Genomic DNA, 11,029 nt, shown 5'->3' on the forward strand with positions numbered 1-11,029 from the left:
CTGTTCGTGGAGACCTATAGGCAGTTTTCGATGCCTACAATAAGAATAGTGTTAAGTTCATCTAAGTAGTCTTTAATTCGCATACCTTCCTTCATGCGAAGGGTGAAGAGGCGTTGCTTCAAGTATAGCTTGTTTGTTAGAGATTTTGTCATGTACAAGCTCTCCAACTTGAGTCATAAGCTGGCGGCGGTATCTTCATTTGCAACCTCCCGCAGGACCTCATCGGCCAAACAGAGCTGTATGGCACTATGCGCCTTCATCTCCAGCTCTTCTTTCTCATCATCGGTCATAGATTTCAGCAACTTATCCTTTCCGGACAAGACCTTGAACAGTCCTTGTTGTACTAGGAGAGCCCTCATTTTTACTCTCCACAAACTGAAGCTGTTTCTCCCATCGAATTTCTCCACTTTGTATTTTGTAGAAGACATCTTGAAGCCAACTAGAACAGTAATTGTATTTATGAATAGTAGCCGTATTTGTGAACAGTAACTGTACATATGAATAGTAACCATACGTATGAATACTAACAATACTTTTGAATAGGACCGTACACGTGAATAGTACCCAGTACCTTTAAAGAGTAAATGATAATCTAGCTTATTTTTTGATGTGGAGGATCCACTTTTAGTGACAGCTACAGAGCATACGATAAGCAGATACACATACTGTAAGCAGCTCTGATACCAGTTTATTGCAGTGGAGGGGCTTCATATACAAGAGTGGACAAAAAGAAAACAACACATAAGGATTTAACGTGGTTCGGTCAATATGACCTACGTCCACGGGTGAGAACAACAGAGAACTTCACTAATAACCAAAAGAGAATATTACAAAAGAGGAGACCACTCTCTAACCCGAGACTCTCACAAAGAAAGAGGACTCTTTCTATCTCACTCTCTTCTCTCCCTATTCAACTCTTTTCTTTTCTTTCTCTGAGTTTGTTCATGCTCTGAGAACTCTCCACAACCTCCGTTTTATAAGCTCAAAATATTAATAAAATAATACAAAATGGTTGGTGAGTTTTGACAATTGAAAAAACGCCAGAGAGAGGGTTGGTGAGGTTTGATTTTTCCTTCATCTTCAAAGTCACGTTTAATAGGTAATTAGAATGTACACAATCAAGGAGGGCACTCAGTTAACATTCCTCACAATATACCTATTAAAGAAAATCCTCATCCAACTACCCAGTTCAAGAAAATATCCCCTGAAGAAATACAAAGAAGAAGAAGCCAAAATTTGTGTTTTACCTGTGATGAGAAGTGGCATAGAGGACACCAGTGCAAGGGAAAGTAACTCTTCATATTGGAAGGGGTCTTAGATGGACAGATGGAAGAAAATGAAGAGGACTGTGGTGCAGTGGGAGAAGAAATTATGGCTGTTGAATTAGCTGAAAACCTGATTCAAGGGGCTCCTTCTATATCAGTTCAGGCATTAAATGGAATCAGTGTTGCTCATACTATAAGAGTAATGGGTTATTACAAGAATCAAGCTGTTAGTATTCTTATAGATTCTGGGTCTACTCACAACTTTATCATTGCTAAACTAGTGAAGAGACTGGGATTGAATGTGACAGAGTCTAAGGATTCAAACGTTTTGGTGGCTAGTGGAGAGTTGATTAAGGGAGCTGGGGTCTGTCAGAAAGTCAAGCTAGATTGTCAGGGAGTGCAAATATTGATTGATTTTTTGGTTATGCCTATGGGAGGGAGCCAAATTGTTTTAGGAGCAGATTGGATGAAAACACTGGAGGATATTACCTTGAACTTTAAAAAATTGCAAGTAACTTTTTTAAGTGAAGGAATAAAAACTGTTGCAGCTGAGTTCGTGACCTCTTTGGGGTTACGTTTCAACCCTTACATGACACAGGCATGTTTATTTACTTCTACTACTTTTCTCTTTGCAAAGTTTTACCTATCTGATTCATTTCAGCTTGATGGATATTTTTTTTGCGTAACTAAGTAGTGCATAGACGATTTTGATATGGTTTTTTTTTGTGGATGACTTGGATATGTTTCATTAATAGGAGGAGTACTTTATTTACCTATACTTTTTTGACATTGCTGCTTGTATTCATTGTTCTCTTACTTGAACTCGTTTACTAGTAAATAGTCCTCGTGAAGATTTAGGCAACTATACAAACTGTAAAAGTGTATAACTAATAAAGCCTCAGGATTTTCTTTAATATGAGTTTTGCAATCGACTCAAGTGACTAAAATGTAGGTTTTTTTTTTGCCATTTCACGTTTCAAGAGTTTACAAAAGGTGATTCATATAGTAAGTAGATACTATCATGTGCATGCTTGATAATAAGTAGATACACTTGCAGGTTATCCATCTATCATAGAATTATAGTACATTTATCAATTAGTCTATTCTCAACCAACCGGTTAGTGCATAAATAATAATGGAATTGCAGCGCCAGCTAATAATTTTGTTAAATTTGTGTTGTCTGAAAGGTTATGTCAATGTAGCCTATGAATGGAATGCCACTTGGCTTGCATGCATACTCTCTATCTGAGCCTGTTGCTTGCTCCGTATACATATTGAGCCGCATGACTATATCACAAAGCTTTTCAATGCAGTTGTTCAGTTTAATAACATCTTGACCGATTTTGATCGGGGATATATGGAGCTATATTTCGTTAGGTTATTTTAAACAAATAACTTTCTTATGCTTGACCACTATACCCCTAAAATATTAGGACCTATTTTAGCTCCCAAACTTCTAATTTGGAACTAAACGATTTCATGATAATTTTGCTTTCCAGATGACTAAGGCTGGGGAGATTGGATCTTCAATTTGGAACTAAACGATTTCATGATAATTTTGCTTTCCAGATGACTAAGGCTGGGGAGATTGGATCTTCTACTATGCCTCATAAAGTTAATCCCATTGATTTTGACAATAGTGAGGGCAACTTGTGTTTGGCTAATGCTATTTTATCTGCTAGCTCTCAGCTCGAAATTGCCCATCTCTCGTATGCAGGTGTGTATCATTTACTTTTCCATCTTTATTCATGGTTCTTGAGGAGTACCTAATGTGAAGTTCAGTGCTATATCACAGTTCAAAAAACACGTCTTAGTGTTTCATTTTGGTGAAGTGATACTATACTTATTGCATGTGTAATCATTGTCAGAGGGATTTGACCGATTCTACTAATTTGAGGAATTTGGGTATTGGATCTGGGTATTCTCTCTTGGCATACAAAAGTGTACTACAAGGAATCCGAAAGCTTCAGGTTAGTAGTAAAATCTGTATGAGATGGTTATCACTAGAGAATTAGATATAAAGCTAGATGTGTTATTAGTAGGAAATGTGTCGCTGTCGTCGTTCTTTGCTTCATGTATGTTGTTTGTTCTGTTCTTGCTTTAACTATTCGGGTTAGGCAAATGTTGAATTTGAATTCGTCACAAATGCAAGATGCTAAATTCTGTGAATTACAAGATCATAGAAACGTGGATCTATTTAAAGATGAATTCTTGTCTTGCTGTCAACATAATTTCTATCCAATGTACATCCATCTAATAATATATATGATTTTATGGATGTTTAAGTTTTTTTCTATATAAGTATTTCTTTTCTAAAATTTTACTAACCATTTCCCTCAAAAATATTGTATGAACTATGTCTTTGCTATCCTTTTCAATTTCCTTTAGATCTATTATTTGGGATCCATAACAATGCTATCTGGCGTGATTCTTTTGAAAATTTTTTGCCTATACGTTCGAGTAGTTGATGCGAAGAAAGATACATCTTTGCCTATACGTTCGAGTAGTTGATGCGAAGAAAGATACATCTAAACGTGGCAAAAGCTCCTTTTTTGTTCAATATACTGCCGACGTATAAATACAATCCCAATGTTAACATTTAATTAGGCTTGGCAAATGGGTCGGGTAGGGTCATAGTTGACCCAACCCGTATAAGTGTGACCTCACCGGACCCGTTTAACAAATGAGTCAATGCGATTCGACCCTTTTATTAAACGGGTTACCCGACCCAACCCATATAACCCGAATGACCCATTTATCAAATCTCAGTTTAATATCGTGGATACTATACAGATCAAGATGAAATTCTTTTGACTCTTTTGATAATCACAAGTCAAAATATGCAATGTTGCTACATAGATTGTACAAGAGATTGACCCTTTTAAAAAACAATCCTAATTAAGGATTAGGTTGCCACTTATTCACAGCATTGTAAACCATGGTCCTCGCCTTTTTGGCCATCGCCTCACTCCGACGAACCCCCCAATCCCTCTGATCCTCGCACGGCATAAAAGTCAAAACCGGACAGAACCTGGGCTTTAGAAAAAACCAGCACACTCCCAGGCTGACCTCTGACCCTTCAACACCGCAACGTAGTTCCTCCTCAGATCCAGAGCTCCATTCTTGACCAGATCCTAATAGTTCTCCCCTATCGAGGTGAAGTAGTTCCCCAACAACGATTGGTTCTCCAGCTTCTCGCAGCTCGCCAGGTCGCAGATCACGTCGGGCACCCATTTCCTCCCCTTCCTTGACCTCCCCTTATCCGCCTCCAATCTCGTTCGTACAAGCAAAAACGTGATTGATCTTGACCGTTGAAACGCTGGCTCGCTATCGATGAGGGCTGAGATGCGACCGACCATGCCGGAGACGCTGGACCTGGCGGGAAACTGGGTGTCGAAGGAAGAGGAGAGAGAGGAGAAGGAGGAGGATGAAGAAGACGAAGATGATCTTCATATTTGGAGTTTGCAACCCATTTAGAATTAAACGGGTCGGTATTGGGTTACACGGGTCAGTTCGGGTCAACCCTAATTTACCCATCTAATAAACGGGTCAGTTCGGGTTGACTCATTTATGACTCGACCCATATAACTCGAACCATACCCAATATAAACGGGGCGGGTCGGATCGGGTTGACGGGTCGGGTTATAATTTGCCACCCCTACATTTAATCAAGTTTATTCTAAAACTTGGCTAAGTTAGTTTGAAGTTTAAAGCTCCTTATTTTAAAGTAATTTTACTTTGATTGTACATTTTTGATACAGTGCCATCAATATGTCTCATTCCAAATTACAGATTTAATAATGACATGACTCATGAAATTATACTACTTTGTAACTCTCTTCATTTCTTAATTCTTTATTTCTTCTTCATCATGTATAGGTAAATGAGTCTCGTCTCAATGAAGACCTGGACCAGGTGTGGGAGGTTCTTGCAGAACCAATACAAACAATAATTCCTGATAGTGCACTGCACTTCCCTTTAGACTATAAGCGTCTATGGTTAAATCTAGAATAATACAGATATATAACAGCAAAAACTAAATAGAAAACTAAACTGCAGTAATTTAAAATTTTCCAACTCATCTGCTGTGCGTTTGTAAAACGCTGTGGTTATAGCATTATTTGGCCTACTCCGGTGCAATGATCCCAATGCCAAATTGCTTCCAGGAACAACAGTCCAGTACTTTGGTGTGCACCGACCCAGTACTATCAAGATGTACTCGATCTATAAGGTAAAAATCTCATCGATCTATCAGGCAAAGATCTCCTCGATCTATAAGACAAAGATCTCCTCGATCTATAAGACCTTCTCGGTCTAGGCACTCTTCCTACGAGCACATGCTATTCTACAACATATATATCTGTATATATTGATTGTTATTTTTGGAATGAATTTTCCTTAAGGATTTGGGGTCTATTTATAGCGTTTGGGAAAATACTATGTACTAATAAAATTATAATATTTTACTATGCTCGTGGGATCCACGTCTTAAATTTTCTTCAGTGGGGCCCACAACTTTTGACAAAAAATTGAAAACATGGGCTTCTGCAGTAGCCCATGTGATTGTTGAAAAAAATTCAACATAGACTTTATTATGACTGCTATGTTGTATTGTTTTTGAAGGTTTTATATAGGACATCTAATTCCACCTCCCCCAGCATTTTCACTATATGAGAGGGGTATTTTCACTCGAAAACAAATAGAATATAATTACATTAAGTCTCAATGATGGTCTAGTTACAAACTATTATTCTAGCATTCCTTCTTAAGCTGGAAGAGCATATAGACCTGTCATTTTTAGCTAGTTAAATCTAAGCAAAAATTTCCCTTCCCCTTCCTCCCTCCCAACCCCCCCAAAATAGGTAATGTTTTAGCGAAATTGTTACCTATCTGTCTAAATTGATATGTGAAGTGACAATTTGCTCAATATCATTTCATAATGAAGTGACAATCAACCTTTATATGCTTCCTATTCTCTTGAGATTTAGTTTGTACCATTGGCAATATACGCCAGAACCTGATTATTAAGATGTATTTCCATAGCCTGAGGTAGAAACACACCTATCTCCTGATGAAGGTATTTAATCAACATAATCCCTCCAGCAGCGAGAGCCATAAATTGATAATCAACTTTAGCAATAAATCATGGCACGATAGTCTGCTTCATCATGAGATCACCATATTCCTCCAATAAAAGTACAATATCTACCAACGAGACACTATCAAGAGTATCATTTGCTCAATCAACATCAAAATAACCAATAATATTAAAGAATAAAAGAGACCCTTGTTGCTGATGGACTCTATCTCGTTAATTTTCTTACATTAGGTTATGCACAGATACAACGTCCCAGAGGCATATGAGAAGCTGAAGGATCTCACCAGAGGAAGAGTTGTCAGCAAGGAGAGAATTCAAAAGTTTACTAATTGCTTGCAATTGCCAGAAGAAGCAAAGAGCGTTCTCTTGAATTTGACTCCCCAGTCATACATTGGAGAAGCAGAGAAGTTGTCTAAGTCTATCGACGATCATGTGGATTTGGTGAATAGGTTCAGGCTTTTATAGCCGTTGAAACAAACGTTGAATGAACGAGATGAAAATTTTACTAATTGAACTATTCGTGGTTCATGTTACTTCCCCTTTGCATTTTCATTATGAGCAAAGGCAGGTTATACCACAAACCGTTTGTGTTTGTATTATTGTTTAAGCTTGCAAGGGTAAATTAACAAAAGGAAAACGAAATTGAATAAGCTTGTAGCATTGTTGGGTGATATTTATACCAGTGCAATCAGTTTCATTTGGTTCTTTTACTAATGGCCTGGAGGAAGAAAATTGGAAGCAGGAGGATTCAAATACTAGAAATGGATTCTGGTGAAGCAACACGAGTATGCTTCCATGTATTGCTAAGTTCATTGTATTCTCCTTGTGTCAATTGTATTTTATATTCTCCTGGTACTTGTATTTGTGATCAACATATAGGAATCAGAATGCTTTGGCTGTTATATTGTAAGTCGGGGGATTTGAATATTGGATTTATGCCCCCATGAAGGTTTTTCCCCCTTGTGTCAATTGTCTCCTTGATAGTTTGTTTTCATTTGAAATACTTGAAGTTTGTTTACCTCGACACTTATATTTATATTGATTTTTGGTTGCTACCCCTTCCGTAGGATGCAATAGTAATTCTTGTTTATGCGATCTGAACAATATTCTTATGTTGTTTTCTTTTGAAATAAAGTATCTGGGTACTTGAATATTTAAATATCAACAAACCCATGTGTGGTATACTAGTGTTGGTGGGACGATTATGCCTTAGTATTCTCTTTTGTTCACAATATAGATTTCTTGTTTTTTACATATTTAGATGCAGTTAGTTGTTGTCCTGTTCTACTCTCTCAATCTTTAACATTTGTATGCTCTTGAAACTACTAAAACAACTATCAAAATATCCGGTGGAAATTTTATGTGGCGTGATCTCGTCTGTAAGAATTGAGATACATGGTAAGGATTGAGAGAATTAGACCATGTTTATTATCACATAAGTAAAGAGAATCCAGATCCAAAAAATACAGTTGCTTCTCTAATTACATCAAAATATGCAAAATCAACATCTAAATATGCAAAAACAAAAATCACTTACAAAAATCATTCTAGTTCTTTCTCTAATGTGCCTCCAAAGAGTATAGTTTGCTTGAACTCGAAGAGTAAATATTTGGCAAAACCTATTGATAGTAAAAAGTTTATTGTTCTGTTGAATTTCGTGATAGCTGTTATATCAAGTTTTTCTCATTACTACTTGAATTAACTTAAGTTTTATCAGCTTAATATTCTGTTCTTTTATCAGAAATAGTGCCTATAGCTTGGGATCTCATGCAACTATTATTATGATAAGTATGAAGAGTTTTGAGAAATGAAGGAAAGAGAAAAAAGGAAAAAAAGAAAAGAAAAATGAGCTATTTGTACTACAATAAGCAAGCGGCCGTACAAAAAACAGCCTGATTATATGTACCACTACCACCCAAATACTCTTAGCGCCTTTAATATTTATGAAAGTTAACACTGGTGATTCTTAACAATACATTCATCATAAGATTTTGCTGACGTGACAATGATCTGACCCTACCATGTTCAGTAAAAAATTAGAGAAATCACAAGTTCAACATACACGTTTGTATGAAACTTATTACTATTTTTTGCAAACATGGCAGCCATGTGATCTCCTCAATAATATTTTACAGAAATTTGAAAAAGAACATAGATTGATGACAATGATATTATTAATGACTATGGTTGACGACTTCTAAATATTAATGATCCAAAAATCTATATGCATTATTAGATTATCCATCATTTAGCTACCTTTTAAGGAAAATGTCTGATGAACTAAACCTAACCTCCACAGGAAACACGTATAAAATGAATCAAGGCGCTCACTCCTCATTCTCTCCGATTCCTTAAAAAAAGGCGGCTCCTTTTTCCCGCTCCACTAAACCCCGAACAAATTCCCCCCTAAAAAATCTAGGGTTAGGGTTTCGATCTCGTCTGTAACTCCAAGGAAAAGCTATTATCACCCCCTCGAGCCCCGTTCGCTTTCTTGCCGCGCTTTTCCTGCTCTCCCTCTTCATCTTCGATCAGCATACGATCATGCCAGCTAGGGTTTCGGATTCAGCCCACCCCTCCTCGGCGATTCGAACTACTTAGGGTTTCGTTGAGCAGTTCAGAAGGAGTCACGACTACGAAAGTAAAGATTTACATTCTCGGTTTCCTAGCTGGGGAATTTTCATGAGCACAAGCCATGCCTTTTATTGACTACATGCTTGTTTTTTGCTTTTTTGTGATTATTTTGTTGCTAAGTTTTCTTAAATCTCATATACTATAATCTTGAAATGTTTCTCAAAAGAGGCATCTTTTGAATTTTTGAATAAAGATAGGATTTTTTATAAGTTTACGGGAGGGAATATTTTGGGATAGAGCATAAAACTTTTAGTAAATAATAAATATCATATGCTATAGGTCACTTTTTTTTCTTCTTCTGAATTTGTAATATAGGGCTTCCACTATTGTATTTTGTATTTTGAATTTCAGGTTCTTAATTTTTTTTAAATAAATTGAGATGATCCTTTGGCAGTCCTTAATTTATAGTGAGCTATATTCAATCCAATAATTGGGCTTATGAATCTTCAATGATGGTTAAGTTTGATCCGAAATGATCTAATTTTTTTGGTGATCCTTTTTCTTCAAATTTCCTCATATTTGGACAACTGGTTGAATATGTTTTGGTTGTGTGAACTTTAATATTTTAGATGGAGCATCATCGTAAAGAGAAGGTTGTTGATCTTGAGTCTTTTAGCATTATGTCGCGATCATCTTTAGATGGCGATATTTGCAGAAAGTCAAGGATTTGCACCCATTCTTTAGTGAATATGAGTTAATCCGTTACCATGTAATGGTCGAGGTAACTTTCATTCAATTATCCTGTAAGAATACATATTTAATAAGTGCTTTTTTATTCAACACCAGTGCACAGTGTTAGTCTTACATTATGTTTTTTTTTTAGAATAATGGTTTCATATTTAAATGTAGATTTTACAATGATTTTTGTAGTGAATGATAAAGAAATGTTTCTGGTAAAGAATGAAGAAACTGTGGTTGTTGATTGGATATCCTTGTTTGTCTGGCTTACAAATCATAATATGTCTCAGGTATTTAGATAAAAGGTTTAAAGCCTTAGTTAGCTCAAAAGGTTTAAAGTTGTGCCTAAAATGTTCCTGTGAACCATTGGGATATTTATATTTGACATGCATATCTGACAATAGCACCCCCTCTTCTAATAAATTTGCATATGATGTAGTATTAGCAGTTTCTGTATGAGTCCATCGAACATTGTTTATTTAGGTCATGCTTATTAGTGTGCTTTCTTTTACAATCTGACAAAACGTCCAGCCTCTGCTTTGATATAGGTAGCAGTCTTCATTAAAACTTGTCATAGTGTAGTCATGTCTTGGGTAATGGAGAAAGAGGTAACTTACAAGTAAAAAAGGTTTACCTCTTTCTCCATTACCCATCATGATCTGACAAAGCTGGCCACTGTAGTTATATTTTCATGTTGGCTACTTAGTGCAAAATGCTAATCTGAAGCGATTCTTTTTAGGTAAAATGGTTACTAAAATTAACAGAAATACCTGAAATCAAGGAGCTTCAAAACTTTAGCGAGAATGCCAGGTCTTATTTAGAAAGTATAGTTAGTGGCTTCAGCAAAGCTGATGCTCTGGAAGTGAAAAAGATTGAAAAAGTAACTAACCACGATGTTAAGGTAGTGGAATACTTCTTGAAACAGAAATGTCAATCCAATGCTGAGATTGCTGAGGTGAGTTTTTGATGTTCCTTGTTGTGGGTACTCTATGCTTCCTCTTTTTATAACTACGACTAACTGTGATTTCAAAGATTTCATTTGATGCTTAATATTTGACATCAAATTCTACAAAATTCTTTTTTAGGTACTAGAGTTTTTCCATTTTGCTTGTACATCAGAGGATATAAATAATTTAGCCCAAGCATTGACACTGAAGGTGGCGTTCAACACTGTCATATTTCTTGTGATGATTGAGTTGTTGGATGCAATATGCAAATTAGCGAAGGAAAATGCTCATATCTCCATGTTGTCTCACACTCATGGACAGGTATTTTCAGTTCTAGATGAGAGGCAACTCTTGTTATAACGGAATACTAACTTTTTGTTGATTAGATGTTATCTACAAAAACTTTAATG

General features: G+C 36.3%; 2 pseudogenes; both read left to right on the plus strand.

Annotated features, from left to right (window-relative positions):
- Positions 1 to 1,326: 1,326 nt before the first annotated feature.
- On the plus strand, positions 1,327 to 6,828 carry LOC109827757 (annotated as a pseudogene).
- Positions 6,829 to 7,076: 248 nt separating this feature from the next.
- Positions 7,077 to 11,029, plus strand: part of LOC109827758 — a 21,385-nt pseudogene continuing 17,432 nt past the window's right edge.

Source organism: Asparagus officinalis, unplaced genomic scaffold (genome assembly GCF_001876935.1).
Source record: "Asparagus officinalis unplaced genomic scaffold, Aspof.V1 AsparagusV1_Un408, whole genome shotgun sequence".
Classification (NCBI taxonomy): domain Eukaryota; kingdom Viridiplantae; phylum Streptophyta; class Magnoliopsida; order Asparagales; family Asparagaceae; genus Asparagus; species Asparagus officinalis.